The sequence below is a fragment of the Lissotriton vulgaris genome, chromosome 9 (genome assembly GCF_964263255.1).
Source record: "Lissotriton vulgaris chromosome 9, aLisVul1.2, whole genome shotgun sequence".
NCBI lineage: Eukaryota > Metazoa > Chordata > Amphibia > Caudata > Salamandridae > Lissotriton > Lissotriton vulgaris.
This window is the reverse complement of record NC_141697.1, coordinates 832,975,989-832,996,358: the sequence shown is the minus strand read 5'-3', so window position 1 is coordinate 832,996,358 and position 20,370 is coordinate 832,975,989. Positions and strand designations below refer to the sequence as shown.

The following is a 20,370-nucleotide window of genomic DNA, read 5'->3' as shown; positions in this document are numbered from 1 at the left end:
TCCAACAGGCCCATTGCCCTCCTAAACGTAGATGCAAAGCTGTACTCCTCCATATTGGCCAAAAGAATGTATGACCTTATGCCACTTATCATCCATCCCGATTAGTCCGGCTTCATCAAGGGACGGCAGACGCATGACAACACCCGGCGCATAGTCCATCTAATAGAGAAGGCCAACAAATTAAAAATTCCTGCAGTGTTAGTCGGCCTTGACGCCGAAAAAGCATTTGACCGCGTAGATTTGAGTTTCCTGTGGTCCACTCTAACGAGGTTTGGTTTCTTCCCCCAATTTATTACAATGCTTCAGGCCAACTATAGACACCCATACTCTAAAGTCTCAGTCAATGGGGTACAGTCAGCCTCCTTTAGCCACTCAAGGGGGGCTAGGCAGGGTTGCCCCCTGTCCCCCCTACTCTTCGCCCTCAGTATAAAGCCCCTAGCTATAGCGGTGAGGGAACATCAGGGGATAGAGGGCCTCCCTTTCTCCGGAGAAGCCCATAAAATCTCACTCCTCTCATTATCTAATCCGTTGGGTTCCCTCCCATACCTACAGGAGGTGCTTAGCTCCTTTCAAAAAGCGGCAGGTTTCAAGGTCAACCTGGACAAGTCCTACATCCTTAATCTAACCCTTTCACAGGCGGAAGCCTCACAACTCTGATCGCTCACGCCTTTGGATTGGGCGCCCTCTTCCATACAATACCTAGGGGTCCAACTGACTCCCAAGGTTGAGCAACTATATGCAGCCAATTTTCCCGCAATCCACACCCGCATCCAAAAAGAACTGGTACGATGGAAGCCGCTTTTTCTCTCCTGGTTGGGTCGCATCCATGCTATTAAAATGACCCTCCTACCCAAACTGCTCTATTTATTCCAGGCGCTCCCAATAGAATTGGAGGAGGATTTCTTTAAACAACTAAAATCGATGATCCTGAGGTTTGTGTGGCAGGGAGGCCGGGCACGCTTCTCCTTTTTCATGCTACGACGACCACAAAGGGAAGGGGGAGCTGGTCTCCCCGATCTTCGCCTATACTATAAAGCGGCCCAACTGCGCATCCTGGTTGAGTGGGCGCAAATGGAATCGGAAAAACACTGGCTCCACATGGACCGCAGCGTAGCAGGCAGGACAATCTGGGACTTGATCTGGCGCGACAGAAAGGACAGACCCCATAATGCGTACATCAGCACTCCAACATGCACCACCCTCAAAGTGTGGGACTCTGTGGCAGGAAGGGAGGGCTGGACATCTTTCCCGTCACCACTCACTCCAATCCACTTCACTTCTTCCTTTCCCCCAGCGCTCCGGGAGGGGCCGTTTGATGCCTGGAGGGCAGGTGGATGTCTCGCACTTACACACCTGTTCCACAACTATGACCCCCTTACATTTGAGAATTGCAAAAGGGACTATGGGGTGGGGGATCAGGAGCGCTACCACCACGCGCAACTGCTTCACTGGGCTTTGGGTCCACAGATTAGGGATGGTGCCACCAGACCCCTCACCGGGTTTGAACTGTTCCTCCTCAGAGCTAAATCCATGAACGTGGCTATCTCTGCGCTGTATAAGTTCCTGCTCTCCAGGGAGACCGCCCCGTGGCCGCGCTATATGTCCTGGTGGGAGGGGATGGCCAAGTAAGACTTCAAGGAGGAAGAGTGGACCCGCCTGTGGGCAGATATCTGCCGTTTCAACCAATCTACAGCGCTGAGAGAGGCACATTTGAAAGTAATGGCGGACTGGTACCTATACCCATCTAAGCTTGCAAAAATCTTTCCAGGTACATCAGATAGGTGTTGGAGGGGGTGTGGCATTTTGGGAGACTTCCAACACATTTGGTGGGATTGCCCCTCCATTAGGCCGTTCTGGGAAGAGATCCTGGCTCAGATGAAATCCATCTTAGGATACCCGGTCCCGACTACGATGGCAGAAGCTCTGCTTGGCATTAGGGACCCCTTCCTAGAACACCAAACCAGGGCTGATAAAAGAATTATCTGGCTATGTCTGGGGGCTGCCAAATTGGCAGTGGCGAATGCATGGAAGAAGAGAGAGGCGCCACCGATGTCCCTATGGCACTCCGCCTATGGCAACTGCTCTGCTTAGAGTGCATGTCTGACATATCCCGAGAAGACTTTAAGAACTTTGAGTACCGCTGGGGACCGCTGGTATCATTCCTCTCAAAAGGCCTACCATCTGCGGTGTGCCCCTCCACCCTCAGGGCCATGCATCTGTTCCAGATTTAAGGGCCTCATACGGTTGACACACTAATGTATGGCAACTCCACCACTGGGAAGGGGGTGGGAGAGGGAGTTTGGGGGGAGGGGGGGGGGGAAGGGAAAGTTGAGGGATCCGGGTTGGTTACTATTTGATTCGAGGTATAATGGCCACTTTTAGGTCTCCTTGAGCTCTGGGGAATCAATATTAGCTAAACGAGATCGTTGGCAACTGGTTGGGCTTGAGAGCTGGGAGAGCACACTGCGTTTAAGGATTCTTATGATGCACCACTGCTCTCGTTGACTATCCCTTATGGGTCTAACTGGTACTCAATCCTGTCCGCCCAAGCGCAGAACATTATGAACTTATGGCGGACAGTCCAGAGGTGATTAAGGACCTTGGGAAGCATCGACCCTTCCACTTGCCTATGTTGTATATGATGAGCTCAGTATTTCGAAGGGCCCCTGCGTGGGCTTATTGGCGGATTGTGCCTTGAGTCTTTTGCAGTGAAAAACAATAAAATCTGTATGAAAGTCTAGTTGACAATAATCTTAAGCTTAACTCACAAAAAAATGAATTCCATCTCTTCTCCCCTCCTAAAAGTTCCGCCAGGGTTAAGGAATGGACCAAGATGACCACTGAGCTAACCGGTACCCCATTTCTACTATATTCAACTAAGTCTCCTGGAATCACTCTGAATCACGTCAGATAAAAGAATTAAACATGCAAACCCTCATCTACAAAATGCCAAAAAATGCCAGTTTCCATCTGTGTTACCTCAGAAAATTGAAGCCGTTCATCAATTCAGATGATCTCAAATCGGCAGTACAGGCGCTGGTCATATCAAGAATTGACTATGGTTGCTCAATTCTATCAAGGCTTTCTAAGATTTCAACATCTTCCCTAAAAGCTTGTCTCAAAACAGCAGCTAGACTTATAACGGGATCAAATTTGATCACATCACTCCACATCTGAAAGTACTCAATTGGCTACTGCACGAGGTAAGAATACAGCTAAAGATTGCATGTATTACACACAAGGCAATGCACCACAAAACTCCACATTACCTGGCCCAGAAAATTGTGCTGTCAGGAGGCAGTAGACCCACCAGGGGATCAGAAGATTTTTAACCGAATTCAGCATTCTTACATAAGAAGAGAAAATACGATAGAGCGTTCACAGGAGCGTACCAAGGATTTGGAATTTGCTTCCACCGAATATTAGAAGAATTAATAATATTCTCCATGATTCAAAAAGGAGACTAAGTCCTTTCTGATGGGTAAATTCCTCCCATAACAAACAACAGGCAAAACTAAGACCGTTCTACGATCTGCAGATAACCCATCGATCCGATACATTCAGCTGTTCAAGTAGGCTTCTGTAAGCAGGATTAAAGTCCTGCTAATCTCAGTACAAAGAAACTGTTCATTGCACAAACCAGTTTACTTTCTTTGATTAAACTTTAATGGCTATGTTCAGCTAGGCTGGGTACAGTTGGTCCCTTCCACTGTCAACAGGGATGTTGTCTATAGACAGGTTCCTTGATCAATCCACATGTATATTTGACTAGACTAGCAATACTATAATCCGTTTTACCACAGAGCCAGTTGCCTGCAAGACTTGGGGGATAGAGGTGCTCAGGACTACCTGTCCCATCCCCACCTGTGGCTGTCGCCACCAACGTCACCCTGTCAGCGACCGAAGGTGCTTAAAGAGGAGCGAGGGCTTCGGCAGCACACCAAGGGTGAGCCCGTAAGCGTCAGGAAGAGGCAGGGTGGACCAGGTCTCTTGGCCCCTGGACTTTGGATATCTACCTGTCTACTCTACCGGCTTACTTCTGCACTAGTAAGCAGGTACTTTTTAGATAACTAATTAAATTGACATGCCGGCAACACTAAAATCATGGGGGAAGGTGGTTACGCCAAAATCCATGGCTAACTCCATACTTAATCGCTTTCTGTTGCGAGCAGCAAAGGCTATTGATAAAGAGATCGCGGTTACCGAATGGCAGCTATCAGTGGGAGGAGGCCCAGTTGGTTCAGCCACCGACCCAGACATAATGGATGCCCAGGCCGCTCAAATGATTGATTTTAGCCAAAAAATTCTGCCCCCATGAGTAGCTGTGTGGGTCCATCCCCCACTAAGCAGCCCTGCCCAACATCTCTAACTTTACCAGTACGAGATATGGCTGGAAAAAGGAAGAAAAAAGTAAAACATACGGAGCCCATAAAGTACACCCGGACCAGGTCAAAGAGACAGTCCCAGGACACAAGTCCAGAAGCTCCGGTATCACCCTTACAATTCCAAAGTTGATCTTTTTGAATTACATCAAGATATTCATTCTTTCTTTAGAAAGATCAGACTAAAAAAGTTCTCCCAAGATAGGGATGAAATTAATCAAGATGACAGAGTAGAAAACATTGTAGCCCTACCATCCTCCTTCACCCCTTCCGTAGATCAGATAGGCCCAGAGATGGCCATCTTTGAAAAAGTGATCTTGAATAAACTAGAACAGGCCCTTCGGTGTGTTCCTAAAACCTCGATATAATATGTCAAAGGAAGAACATACATCCCTTTTTCACCTGAGAAATAACAAATCGATTGTCATTAAAAATAGGGATAAGGGAAGAGGTATAGTGCTTATGGACTCTCCCTCCTATGAGGCTAACATGCTAAAAATGCTCAACGACCCTGTCTTTTACAAAAAGATTACAATAAACCCTACAGAAAGAGTAGTTAAAGCCATTCATAAAATTACAACCAGAGCGCTAGAAACAGAAATAATTACCAGAAAAGAATACTACTTTCTAAATAAATCTGATAAAAAGGTCTCCTGTATCTACGGAGTGCCCAAGATACACAAAAACCAAGAGGATCCCCCCTATCGTCCCATTGTTTCCACGATAGGTACTCCGACAGAAGCAATATCTAAGTACCTGGACAATGTCTTAAGACCTTTTATCCCCCTAACACCGTCATACATTAAGGACACGGGACTATGATATCAAAGGTTTAACATTTACCTTACAACCAACAGAGTGACTTATTAGTCACGTTAGATGTTGAATCTCTATATAGCAACATCCCTCAGTCAGAAGCAATGGATGCAACCATGTGGTTCATAGATAAGTATCAGATACCATGCTCCAAGAAGTTCATTAATGAATGTCTTTCCCTAGTTCTTAAGGAAAATGTCTTTCAGTTTGGTGAATATATGTACCAGCAGACAAAGGGCGTGAGCATGGGGGCAGCCATGGCTCCGTCCATAGCAAATATATATATGGCTTTGTTTGAATCAAGGCACATATATAATGAAATGGCACCATTCTTTGAGTCTGTTTCCCATTGGTACCGTTATATCGATGATATTTTCTTCATCTGGACCAATGGGGAACAGACCCTACAAGAATTCCTAACCTGGCTCAATCTTGCAGACACAAATCTCTGTTTCACTGCCCATATTAACACCTCACAAGTTGAGTTTTTAGACATCTATATTAGAAATAACTCCAATAGGCTCGAGGTTGACTTGTATACCAAGCCAACAGCGAGGAACACCCTACTCCATTTCACCAGCTATCACCCGAGGAACCAAAAGGACAGCATCCCATTCTTCACAGTTCCTTAGGGTGAGACGAAACTGTACTAATCTAAGAGACTATGATATACAATCAGACATAATGAAAAAGAAATTCCTGGAAAGGGGGTATCCTCATCGCCTCGTCAGAGAGGCATACAAGAGAGCCAGGATCTATGATCGGGATGCCCTGTTTAGATCCGAAAAAGAAAAACAAGAACCAAAATTGGTATGCATAACTAAGCATTCCACTTTAGATGCCACTGTGAGACAAATCATTAATGTCAACTGGCATCTTCTAAATATAGACTCAACACAAAAGAAGATAGACAAACCGATGTTCGCACATCACCACAATAAGAACTTAAAAGATCTAATAGTTCACTCACGCTATACTGGACAAAATAACAAACCCCCTTTTATACAAAAGTCCATTGATGGAAATAATCATGTGAGAGGCACCTCCCGTTGTGGCTCTTGCCAGTCCTGCGACGGCATCCTTACGGGAGAGTCATTCATATTTAACAAATTTAATATCATGGCAAATGGTCTATGGACGTGTAACACACGTAACGTTGTCTACCTGATCTTATGTCCATGCGATTTGGGCTATGTAGGTGAGACCTCAAGAACTATGAAAATAAGACTCACAGAACATAGGTCCGCGATAAAGACAGTTAAACATTCGGCCCCCCTAGTCAGTCGCTTTTCTGAATTCAAACATTCCCCCTCTGACATCAGATGGCGAATTCTGGAAGAAATCCAAGCCCCCAATATTAGTGGGGGTGACAAAATTAGAAAGAAAAAATACGTTTTCTGGATTTTTTCCTTAGGCACATTCACCAGGGGATTAAACAATGAATTACCCTGGGAAAATGCCGTACGATAAACCTGTACTCCCATCACATCTCAGTCAAGCCCCCCTCTATCCTATTCAGATTATGCCTGCCGCCAAAAACAGGATGACTTTATCTCTCATCCATCCACTGTGAATTGTCTCCCTCCTTCCCGTCATTACCACTCTTCCTCAGGTCTCATCAGTGATATTAATGTTCCACAGTAATTCCTTCTGTAAGTACCTGCCACTCGCGAGCTTCTATGACCACACCGTTTGTGAACTCTGCACTCTGGAAACTCAGCAGAGTAGAAAATGCGAGTTCGTATATAGCGGTGTGACTATGGTGATACCCTGACATGCTCAACGAACCCTGCAAAATAAAAATAACATTTCTTTAAAGCGCCAAGATCGCGGCACCTTTTCCCCAGCACCCCCATCTAGACTACGGAGATGAGTTATCTTTGGCTGCAGGGCCGGCGCTAGGCATGGGCAGTGTGGGCAGCCGCCCAGGGCCTCGCGCTCAGGGGGCCTCGCGCCCCCGTGAAAGGTCACACGTTCACAGCTACAGGGCCCCCTGCCTCACCTGATCGCGCCCCCGTGAAAGGCACACATTCACAGCTCACTACAGGGCCCCCTGCCTCGCCTGATCGCGCCCCCGTGAAAGGCACACATTCACAGCTCACTACAGGGCCCCCTGCCTCGCCTCATCGCGCCCCCGTGAAAGGCACACATTCACAGCTCACTACAGGGCCCCCTGCCTCACCTGATCACATTGCAGGTGGGGGAAGGTGCAAACGGATTGGGGGCGGCATAACAGCTGGGCCAGCAATTATGTTGGCTCACAATGTCAGGGGCGGGGCAGCGCCTCGGATAAGTACCGGCCATTCTAGGCTCTGTTTCTGCATTTTGTTTCCAGGCAACGGAGGCCCCTTTGTTTCTTGTGAGCACCAGCCGGACACAGGTAAGAGGAGGTGGGTGAAGGGAGGAGGGAGCAGCCAGATCAACTGGCGTTAAGTCATTTGTTATCCTTGACAGCAGGCATGGCTGTAATTTCCTTTTGTATAACAGGAAGAAAGGTCTCATCTTGCAGTTTGTTTCCGCGCATGTGGAATAAATGCCTGACATATTTAACAAGTCAAGAAGGTGGCACCCTGTTGACCCAGTAGCCCCACCATAAAAACGTTTATGTTGTAGATATCAACGTTTGCATTCTGAAACGTTTGTTTTGTTTTTGTATGTGTGCCAACAAATTCTGGCAAGCAAAAAGCTTTAATTTATAGAGAAATGTCTGGTTTAAGGAGTCCATACGGGTCGGGCAAAGCGCTTACGTTTCATAGGGCGAGACTTAAACCTCTTTCTACCCCATGAATTTGAAAAAAATGTTACTTTATTTGTGAGGGCTTCACTTCAGAATGTGGAGATGGTCTCTGAATAGTTGCCACTCCCCCCTCCCAAAGTTCATACACACTTTACTGCTCGCATCTGCTCGCTGTCCCACGGTTTTCCGCAAAGCCCTCAAGTTTCCCTAGTCAATGCGTTAAGTATCCCATCCACTCCAGATTTGTGCTCGGTATTACCGATTTAATGGCAAAGCCAACAGGTCTTGCATTTTGTGACTTGTTTGTTATTGCCAATGTCTTTTAGCCCGGCTCTACAGTGCAGCATAGCTAAAGAATATTAATAATAAAATTCCTATGACGGCTCCGTCATTTTGAATGTAGGTGCACCATGCATTTGCACACCTACAAAATGACTCAGGAACATTTTTTTAATACTTTTATTTTGCAATCCAAGTTGGAACAGGGAGGGCATGGGTAATGAAAGGAGGAAAGCAAACATGCGAGAGAGAGAGAGAGGAACAGCGAGATGGGGAGAGAAGCACACGGCTGAAAAGCAACAAGGGAGGAGAAGAGCACAATTGTGAGTGCATCACAAAAGGATGAGGGAGAGAAGCAATTGGGATTGAAAGAGCAACATCAAGCATGACAGGGGAAGAGAAGCACACTAGGGAGACAGCTTGAAAACACATGCATTCTTTTGGTGGGCTTGAGAAAAAAGAAGAAAGAAATTCCCTAAAAGTAGAAGTGGAAGGGTAAAAGTAAATTGCATATGTTCCAGGGGAGTGATAGACATAAGATGGGCAAGGCAAGCCATTCAAACGGAAGCAGGTAAACAAGAGTGACAGTAAAGCTGGCCAATGGAAATAAATGGGTGGGCTGCAAGTCCTTCTATGCTCCTTGTAATCTCACAATAAGTCTTTCACAACCAGAGAGGAATCGCCCTAAAATGTGGATCAGGAATAGCTGCTTATTGCAAATCAGGCAGTTCTTACAATACATCACAAGATTGAGCAAAAAAAAGCCCCAACAGTGACAAGTGCCATAACTATTGATGTTGACCTCTTAAATGTAAAGCTAGCATGGCTATGCTATATAACTAAAACAAGGAGTGGTAAGGACTGGTTTTGTGGAAGTAGGAGACCGTAAGATACTTTGTGTAGATTGGAGAAAGGTACCAAGCATGCCTCTGGAACACATTCACCTCTGCCAAGTGTTTGTCATAGCAAGCTCTGTTTTTTTTTACCCTCACCCTGCCTTTCCTGGTCCATTGTTCATTGGAAGGGCTAAAACTCACAGGATAACTACGGAGTGCTAGGGAGTACAGAGTGACTAGGGAGTGCTAGGGAGTGCAGAGTGACTGCAGAGTGCTAGGGGGAGCTAGGGAGTGCTAGGGAGTGCAGAGTGACTAGGGAGTACTAGGGAGTGCAGAGTGACTAGGGAGTACTAGGGAGTGCAGAGTGACTAGGGAGTGCTAGGGAGTGCAGAGTGACTAGGGTGTGCTAGGGAGGGCAGAGTGACTGCAGAGTGACTAGGGAGTGCAGAGTGGCTAGGGAGTGCTGGGGAGTGCAGATGGACTAGGGAGTGCTAGGGAGTGCAGAGTGCAAGGGAGTGCAGAGTGCAAGGGAGGGCTAGGGAGTGCAGAGTGACTAGGGAGTGCAGAGTGACTAGGGAGTGCTATGGAGTGCTAGGGACTGCAGAGTGACTGCAGATATTAAGCTAATGGCAATGTAAATGACAATGCCATTTATTTATCTGTTTTCAAAACCAACACATAAATACAAATTTTGTCATTTACAATGCCAATAGCTCTAATTTTTTTTTTTGTGAGGTCTTATATAGCGCTCCCACCATTGCATTGTAAATGCTTGTTTATATTTAACGCTTAAAGACGTATTTGAGACTTTGAGTTTGGAGGGCACGTAGAGACGGAATGGGGAATAGGTTAAATATGCTTGGTATGTTACATCCCAATTCGAAAAAAAAAATAGGCAATTTTGGGTACGAAATGGTGTTACAAATTTGCTTTTGTTTATAAGATAATAAAAGCTCAACCAAGCAATTTATATCAGCTAATGCTGTTACTCAGTCCAAATGGACTATTCTTGTTTATTTTCAGAGGTTAAAATGGCTGATGTGGTCCTGCTGGCATTCAGATGAGTAGTGTGTAGTTACAAACAGATCACTGTAACAAGTGTTTTATGGCGGTGGGCTTTCTAACTTGTATCGGAACTTGTGACCGAAAGTTTACACACAGATCTCTGCAGCAGGTACACGAACCAGGCTAGTTACCCTACAGGGGTTGTACCTGTAACCTGTATTATGTGTGGTAGAGCAAAACACACAAGATGATGGACGGAATGATGCACAATGGCAAAACATTCACCCCCAGTCACAGATCTGGGTTTAGTCCATCGTTATTTTGCTCACCAAGCCACCCCAGTTCCAACATGGCCATATGCAAATCAGTCTTGACCCTGTGCCTCATGAGAACAGTCCAGCCCGAACTACCAAGCCATGTCTTCTCTGGACCGGAATCAAGCATCCTAGGACCGGTTTCTGGCTATCAGAGCACACCTCTGCGAGCCGTATATCAACTCCTAAGCTTTAACTGGGCATGCATGTTTGCGTTATGCATGATACACAGATGTTTGCGTTAGCACTCTCCGCACTGAACATTTTTATAGTGTGTAGGTGTTTTATGGTGTTTGCACACATGCGTACCTACATGCAGCCAGTACATGAGCGCCAGGAGCACTGTTATGGGTATAGTATGTTGTGACCAGTAGGTGAGACTTTAACCCCAAAGTAAACTTGCCGGGATCAAAATCGGTGAACGTCACTTAACCTCAGTTGCTCTGTAGCAGGTGCATTATCCAACCAAGAAATTTTATTGGCATAAGTATGCATTGTGTGTTTATACACACACATGCATACGCATCCCTGAAGCAGGTCCAGGGTCTAATCGAGGAAGCCAACACCGTGCGCTGCGACTACATCCTGGACTCCTAGTTTGCTGGCTCTTCTTGTTATAGCATCAAATGGTTTCTCTAGTTCTATCCATTCGCTCCAGTGGTTTGTTTAGGAAGCTTTATTGAAATAGAAAGAGAAAACATGGTACAGAAATATAAAAAGGAGCATGAAGTACAAATCCATAGAATAACGAGGAATAAAAAGTAAGAATCAAATGGTGAAAAATCTAATACATCAGCATAATATGGTATTTAATTTTACATTTATTCTGCAGGATCAAGCTTTTTAACATAAGGAAAAATGGCAAGCCGTGACCGCGACAATGGACGGAAACATGCCTCTGGTGCATTCAAGAGGAAAAGGAAGCGGGAACAGATTGAAGAAGATAAAAGTCAGCGGTATTCGCTACTTAAATTTATGAAAAGAGGGATGCATAATGAGAAGGAACATAACCCCAACACAGCAGTCTCCCAGTTCCAAAATCAGGAGCCAGAGAACCCGCAGGACCAGCACCAAGCATCAACTGCCACTAGTGTGCTCATTCAGTACGACAATAAAGTGGTGAAGAGCATCTTGGGTCGAGATCCTAAACACATCAATACTAACACAGCCAGTAGAGTCTCCAGTTTCGAGCAACGTGATCAGGAACATGAGCAGCAAGTTACAGAAGGACAGGTATCGCAGTTGCAAGAACAGGAACCAGAGGGCCAGCAGCACGAAAAAGGCAGTGACACTTCCAAGCTCCAAGGAGAGATACGAAGGAACTCGGATGTGCAACAGCAAGTTAACATCACAATTAATATGCCATCTGAATATTATGATTGTGGAGTAAAGAACCAGTATACCCAGCAGCTGGACATTGTAAAAGTGGCAGAGACTGGTAGCGATGAAACTGCTAGCAAAACTACTGAAAAGTTTTTCCACCACATTGATGATGACCCGGGGAAATGGCCTACTACTCAAGACGATAGAATACGTTGCTACCTAGTAGAAAGAGGACCTACCCAGGCTGGACGTAATGCATGTGATTATTTCCCACGTGACTCCCAAAATCGATCCTTCAAACCTACTTTTTTCAAAAGGGAAATGAGTAACGGTCAGCAAATTAACCGTCAGTGGCTGGTGTATTCAACGTACAAAAATGCTGTATTTTGTTTCTGCTGCAAATTGTTTACCACTTCCTTCACTAACACTCAGCTTGTGAGCAGCAGTTTGTCTGATTGGCATCATCTTTGTCAGCGTTTACATGAACATGAAATTTCTCAGGAGCACCTAAAAAATATTAGGGAGTGGAAGGAGCTTGAACTTCGACTGCGGAAGGAATGCACTATTGATAAGCAAAACCTTGCTCAAATCCAGCAGGAGAAGATGCATTGGCGAAATGTCTTGGATAGGCTCCTGGCAATTACACAGTACCTAGCAGAACATAACTTGGCATTCCGCGGCAGTGTTGACCAGCTGAACAAACCCCACAATGGCAACTTCCTAGGGCTTGTACAACTTTTAGGCAAATTTGAGTCAGTTATGATGGAACATGTTCGCAGAGTTACCACAAAGGAGATTCATACACATTATCTTGGCAAACACATTCAGAATTAATTGATTGAGCTGATGTCTGAGATGGTTCTCAAAGAAATTCTACGGCGTGTCCGAAGAGCCAAATATTACTCAGTGCTTCTTGACTGTACTCCTGATTTGAGTCATACCGAACAGATGACATTTATTGTGAGATTCGTCAGTTCTACAAATGGATGTGTAACTATTGAGGAACATTTCATTGGATTCATTCCCCTTGAAGAGCAAACTGGTCTGGCTCTTACTGATGCGATGTTGCACAAGCTGAAGGCACTGAAAATACCCCTTGCTGATTGTCGTGGGCAAGGTTACGACAATGGTGCAAATATGCGTGGGCAATACAGTGGCGTGCAAGCTCGAATCTTAAAAGAGAACAGACGGGCTTTTTTTACACCGTGCGCCTGTCACAATTGGAACCTGGTCCTGGGAGATGCTGCAGCTTCATCTACATATGCTGCCAACTTCTTTGGTATTATTCAACGACTTTACTCATTGTTCTCTGCATCAACAAAAAGATGGAATGTATTAAAAGAAACTGGAGTGACCCTTTCCCTCAAAAGCCTCTCTGCTACTCGGTGGGAATGCCGTCTGGAAAGCGTCAAAGCGGTCCGATTTCAGATGAGTTTAATACTTGAAGCACTTCTGCAGGTGTCTGAAATGGATAAAGATGTGAAAACCAGAAGTGAAGCAACATCACTAGTATCAGAGCTTGAATCATATGAATTCCTCCTATGTTTGATCATATGGTATGATATTTTAATGAGAATCAACACAGTCAGTAAACTGATGCAGAGTGAGAACATGCAGCTTGATGTAGCTGTGAAACACGTTCAGGAACTACTTACATTCTTAACAAAGTATCGCCATCAGGATTTACAGCTGCATTGATAACAGCAAATGAACTTGCAGATGAATTGGAAATTCAAAAAGAATTAAAATGTGATCGAAGAATATCTAAGAAAAAGAAAATGTTTGGATATGAGGGAGCGGACATGCCAATCACAGACCCAAAAGAGCAATTTCGCATCAAGTTTTTTAATGCTCTTGTTGATACAGCAATTGTGTGCATTGATAGACGATTTGAGCAGCTAAAAAATCACCAAAAGCAATTTGGCTTTCTTTATAATATTTCCAGCTTAAAAGACATGAAAGGTGGAGACCTACAAAAGCACTGCAATGATCTACATCATCTTCTGTCAGACAGCTCAGCTGATGAAGCTATATCTTCAGACATAGATGGGATTGAACTGTTTCAGGAGATTTCCTTTCTTGCTCAAGTCCTTCCTGAAAAACTTGGCATGTTAGAGGCTCTTCAGTATATTTATTTTAACAGATTGGAAGACATCTATCCAAACTGTGTGCTTGCCCTAAGAATTCTGCTTACAATTCCAGTGACAGTAGCATCTGCCGAACGCAGTTTCTCACGCCTCAAATTGATAAAGACGTATTTACGCTCAACGATGTCCCAGGAATGACTATCAGGATTGGCCCTTCTTTCAATAGAAGGAGATATTGCAGCAACATTGGACTACAGTGAAATGATTGATGCCTTTAGCAGAAGAAAGGCTAGGAAGATCACATTTTAGCATGTAGTGCTACACACAAGATACTGATTTGTCACAACAAGTTTACTTATTCAATATTGTCCTGTCAGAATGAACTCATTGGGCTCTTTACTGTGTAATTTTTCAGAGTTCAACTTAATGTATCCTGTTTTGTTCCTCCTTCAGATTCAGCTGTGAAATGTATGCTGTGTTTTCTTGACCCTCTGTTTCCTTTGAAATTTGGGAGCATGTCCACTCTCCATGCATTCAGAGGATCAACACCAACTACTCATTGAAGGAGCTGGTAAGTGTTACACTTGTGTTGTTGCCTTGTAATATTTCTTTGTTTGTGATGAATGAATAACAATAATGATAACCTGTTATATGTATATGTTTGTATTAGGATGGAGGCGAAAAGGCCAGATTCGATCAGTGACCTCCAGATGCGTACAGGACACGAAATGAAGATGGCAATTTCTTTCTTTTTTCCCATTCCTACCCCTACCCCAATTTTCCCCAAGTTGGACAACACCATAAAGTTCCAAATATAAACAACAATGGTGCTGTCTATTTGGGGAGTTTGAAGATTGTCATCAGAATCCTGCCATTCTGCCTCTACCACTTCCTACAGTTCTAACACCAAATTAAAAACAGTGATTTGAAAACCCCTTGAATCTGCAGCATACTTCCACTTTAAACACACACAGATACATGACCTTTCCTGAATGAATCAATAACAGGGAGCCACTCAACAGGAATAATCTAGAAAGTTGGAGTTACTCTATTTATGTTTCACTGGAATTGTGTTTTTATGTGTTCATTCTCTCAACGTTGTTTGATTGCAATATTTCATTTTATCTACTTTTTATAATAAATTGATATTTGCTCACCTGTTTTCAACCCCCTCTACTTTTTGTCAATGTTACTGATATCCACATTAGTTAGCTTCCGTGGTGCCAAATAAGATCAATAGTACTGCGATGTCGCTTTCTGTGATGTCACTTCTTGTGACGCAATATGCAATTAGGGGGGCCTCGCATCTTCCCTTTCGCCCGGGGCCTCAGAAGGCCTAGGACCGGCCCTGTTTGGCTGCACATATCGAACTTTTTTCCTTCCCCTTTTTTCAGTATTTAGCAACATATACCTTTAGGAGGCAGGTCCACCTCTTCCCGCCTCCTATCCCCAAACACACTATATATACACGAATCAAAAGGGCTGTCTCAAATTTGAATCCTTCCAGACGGTAAAGACGCCACTTCATCCCACTCTGATTGACGAAGGGGCTTCTTCGAAATAGGTAACGATCATTACGCGGCCTGTATACTTACTTGCATATTATCAGATGGAGATGGGTTTACAGCACACAGCAACCTCGTCTCACGTATGACAGTATGTATCATTTCCTTCCGTTATAGTTCATCGATTGTACTGCCATACACGATACTTGCTTTACCTGCATCTACCGATATTCTATCCACGATTTATAACAGTATTGTCATCTTTGAATAAGGTAAAGGTCCGCTTTCTTCATTTTTGTTTTTACATTCTGTTGTTTATCGTCTGCATAGACCCCGTTTTTACTGCGCTAGTTATCCGTTGTCACTGCGCTAGTTATCGGTCGTTTGAATCTAATGAACTAGCTTCTCTTCTGATGCGGCAGTTATGTGACTTTTAACGTTACCAAAATAATTAGTTTAAGTACTATATATCCTTTGCCCGCAGTTTAATGAACTACAAACTGGGCCAGAATCCACGTCTATAAAGTCTCCACGTTTTCATCCAATAACATGGACAGCTTAATGTAATAACACGCCGTCAAATACACGCCGCCTATCCTCATCACGCAGCCCTCTAAAAAACAGGTAACAGCTGCTCTGTGCATTTTTTCCTCGGAGGAAATAAAGAAAACTCACAAACCTGTTCCTAATGTATCTTCGTTCTCATTTAACTCTCTGCTTTCAGTGAAAAGAAAACTTTACCGACTTTGCTGTTTTTTTCGATCACGCTGCATCGATTCACAACGCAGCTTCTTATCAAGGTAACCAATTCACATTTATTTATATTCCGCATAACGTGCATAAACCAGAATCTAGTCTCCGTTACCTCAAACAATTTAGATTCATCAAAAGCTTCCTCAGCATAACCTCTTGAGACATTTCCCAGATATAGAAACTGTTCAATCTAATTATATTTAAACATACAGAGTAAGAATCTGACTCTTCTCTCATTATGCAATTAATATATCCTTTATTCACCACAGAGAAAATGTTGACATCGAGATTCCAGGCAAAGAAATCAACGACATAATGAGCGTATATACCATGAAGGAGCCGCACCTCAGGTATTTTAGCTTAATTTGATCCTTCAGAGATATGTGAGTCAACCAAGAAGACCTGTGGATGAAATATATGTCCTATTTCGACTTATCATAGATCAATATACCAACTAGTGAGACCTGAAAGTGAAAATTCCATATTTTGTTGTCCTCCTATTGCCATTCGTAATATGATTATTAAAAAAAGGGAATTTTCTCTTAGCTATGGTCATGTCGCAACATCTCCTCGTCAATAACTACCAACAAAGACAGAGTCCCACATGAACTTCCAAATAATAATAGTCGGTTTTGTATGGTTTCTTCCCCAATATTTACCAACGGAGAAAGAAAACCCTGTATGAATTCTCTGATTGTATCCATCTGGATTAGAAGATTTCACTTCATCGAGAAGATACAATATAAGGTAAGTAAAAATATCACATATTTTACACAAGCTATATATGATTCCCAGCCAAATTATTGAATTCATAACGCCCTCCATTCCCCTCTTCTGTTTCCTCACTGAAACTAGGGTGCATTATACTTTCTTGAAAAATAAAGATAAATAGATAATAAGGTTCCTCACCACCTTTGATATAAAAAGGATAATGCTTTTCAGAAAAGGTCAACAGGAGATCCACTAGATCTCTTTATCTCTCTATATATACTACATACTGTTTTTCTCTTTTATTCTGTATTATACTTTTCCGTTGATTATATACTTATGTGAGAACCTTAAACCATGAACTATGTTTTCTTAAATATTATGAAAGAACAATTGTTTAATATGGGAATACATATATGTATTAATCAAATGACATGCTGTTAAAATGTCTCCATGGAACTAAATCATTCTCTTTTTTGATATGATTGATATCTCATTTGAAACATGTTTTAGAAATGTTGTATTTTCTAAACTAATAGAATGAATAAGTCTTGCGGTCCATCAACTGTATATATCAAAAAACACTGGCGAAGTTGTTTAAACAAATCATTTTGATAACTATGCACTTTTGAGCACAGAGATATAACATTTTAAATATTGTTAATTCTAATTACAGTGACAAGATTGTAGTGTCCTGAGGAAGCCACTTGCATTGTGTCGAAACGCGTAGACGGAACCATCTCCACATTGTATCATCTGACTAAAGAAAACGAAATATATCTATGCATTATATTAATTGAGAAACTTTTGTATTCCTTTTTATAATTTACATGTCAATGAACTCGTTCATGATATTTTTATACAACATATTAAATTGAAATCATTGTGCTAATTTCAGGGCCTTGCTATTTTTTATTCATTTGTTGTTTGATACTTTGCTAGTGTATATCTGTTGCCTGGGTGTTCTATTTCACATAAATCACCCTTACAAGGACCAGCGACCTCGAATGGCACTAACTTGTTATAACCAGATCAGCCAGTAGCTATTCCTCAGCAAATGACTGTGGTGTTAATATCCCTGAGAGATGAGACTATTTCTAGAAATGTTCTACCAATCTTAGCTAGATTAGATAACTTGGAGTCTACTTTGGCAATAATGCACTCTATGGTGAGGGATTTCATTACAAGGGCAAGGGCAAAACTGAACTCACTGGATGGGGGCTCTGTTCAAAGGGGGATTCTAAACCAACATGAGGGATCATCTGCCACATGCAATGCCCAACCGCCCTGTCCTGTGAATAATTCCGTCCCTAGAAACTCAGCCAGCGCAGTAGCACAGAAGCATCAAGGTTCCGCTAGCACTAGATAAGTGGCAAATATATGCTTGTTTGCAAGCATAATGAAGCCTGGTCCACCATCCGCAGTTACTACTGGGAACGATGCACGCACAAACCAACTAACACCCCAATTACTGCCCCACAAAAATGGCCCAATTAATCAAGACAATAAAGTGACACTACATCTCCCTTATGTAGCCATTCTCACTAATGTTCCCACCCTACAGGAAAACCAAAATGAATCACAGTCCCAACTAAAGAACAAAACCTGCCATTGGCTCCAATAGAATACAACTTGTTTTAATTCAGACTATCTTGATATTTTATATGTGAGACAAGTCAGCTGGGTTGGCCCGTTACGCAAGTCATTTCCTAGAGATTGCATTGTTATAAATTGCTGCTCCCAAATTATTGCTAGTCAGTTGCTGGGATAGGGGTCTCACTTAAAAAAACAGAGGCTGGGCAAAGCGATCGCGATTTTACCACATGGGTTCTTCTACAGGTACCTTGAAAACAGTGAGAGGAACACTTTGGCCATTGAAATGGCCAGTGTAATGACTCCTACACTACAGGAAGCCCCCCCCCTTGGAAACTAGAAATAGGTATCATCTCCGAAGTACTCTAGATTCTCAAGACTGACTCTCCAGAGCATCTTCATCTTTCTCAGAAGACATATCTGCTATGCAGTCCAATGCCATACCCACGCCATGCACCAGCAGTGATCCTGTTTTAAGTGATCCTGCAATAAATATTATTCATCTCAATTCCCAAAAAATGCCTGGGGGGGGGGGGGTTACCAACACCATAGGGCTTAAACAGGAATCGTTAGTCGACTTCCAAGTCTTGAAACTATTATCCTGGAATGTAGCCGGTATAAAGTCCAAGATAACCAACCCTGATTGGTACAAGTTAATGGATGGTTTCTATTTTTGCCTTCTGCAGGAAACTTGGGCAGTTGGACATGTCCACAGGGTAGGATTCACCACATAAAGGGGGTCATTAGGATGGCGGACAGACCTGCGTCTGTCCGCCACCCCCGAGGAAGAGGGACCGTCCGCATGGGCAGCGGCGGTCCCTCCATGGAAATTAGGATGTGGCCGCTACCCTGGCGGTCACATCCCCTACATTTAGCATTGCGGCGGATGCTGCTTCAAGCAGCATCCGCCGCAAAGTTAAAAAATGCATGTTGACCTTTGCATGCACGAAGCGGCAGGCACCGCGTGGTGCCTGCCGCTTCGTGCACGCAAAGGCAGGGGGGTACCATTGGTACCCCCCCATGTGCACCGCCACCCCCCCTTCACCCCTGAAGGCCCGCAACGGGCCCCCAAAGAAAAGACCGTATGCCTTTCCACGGCAGAAATGCCGCAGTGGAAAGGCATAGGACCGCCGCCATCCTAATATGCCTGGCGGTGTCTGATAGACACCGCCAGCCATGTTAGAGCTTTTCCGCCGCAGTCGGAAGGCGACCGCGGCGGAATAGCGGCGGACAGAAAAAATATCCCCCAGACATCCTAATCTGACAGGTGGTCTTTTTCCAGTCCGCATCGGTTAATCCGCATCCTCCGGGCTGGCGGTGGCTTCCGCCGGCCCGGAGGATGTGGATTATCTGCGATCATAATCGGCCCCATAGTATTAAAACCAAACAGCCAGCAGCTGGTTGTCCAGCAGGTGGCCTCTTAATCTGGGTTAAAAATTTGCTGGCCTGTAAAATCAAGGTTTTACATCTCGATTCAGATTAAATACTTGGGCTAGAGCTATCACTGGGTAAGGAGAATGTGCAAGTTAGACTTTTTACCATCTATAACTTGATTATTAGTCCCCAGAGACCATCAGGGACAATAACAACGCTGACTAAATACCTCGATTCAGCCCTGGGAGCCACCGACTGATAATCACAGAAGACTTTAATAGAACTTTTGAACCCGCTGATTACATACAGGATCTTATTTCAGACAGGGACATGGCCAGGGGGATTGCTAAACTTCAGATACCACCTATTAAGATATTCACTAGAGTGGGACAATAAGTTTTATCACTCACTATTGCATTTGGGGTCAGAGCCTGTAACGGCCGGACACACTCTGAAAAAGGAGCATGTCACACATTTAAGAGGGGGGCTTCTAAGACTCGGATCAACTATATTCTTGTTGATCTCAATCTTTTGTCTAGTGTTAAAGATATGGCTATTTTAATCTGGGAAGATAGTGATCACAACTCCCTGTCTCTTACGTTGACTGGTCTAGCCTCATTGTATGGTCATCCCAGGATTGAGAGCACTCCGGTTATTA

General features: G+C 43.8%; 1 protein-coding gene and 1 long non-coding RNA gene across 2 annotated transcripts in view; one reads left to right on the top strand and one right to left on the bottom strand.

Annotated features, from left to right (window-relative positions):
• The window catches only part of LOC147692327 (gastric inhibitory polypeptide receptor-like), a 1,656,621-nt gene that overhangs the window by 1,154,942 nt on the left and 481,309 nt on the right, over window positions 1-20,370 (bottom strand). The window lies entirely within an intron of this gene.
• Window positions 15,440-16,442, top strand: LOC147692328 (uncharacterized). The gene is made up of 4 exons (XR_015300023.1): window positions 15,440-15,556; window positions 15,769-15,908; window positions 16,009-16,084; window positions 16,307-16,442. It is a non-coding gene; the product is annotated as an uncharacterized LOC147692328 (long non-coding RNA).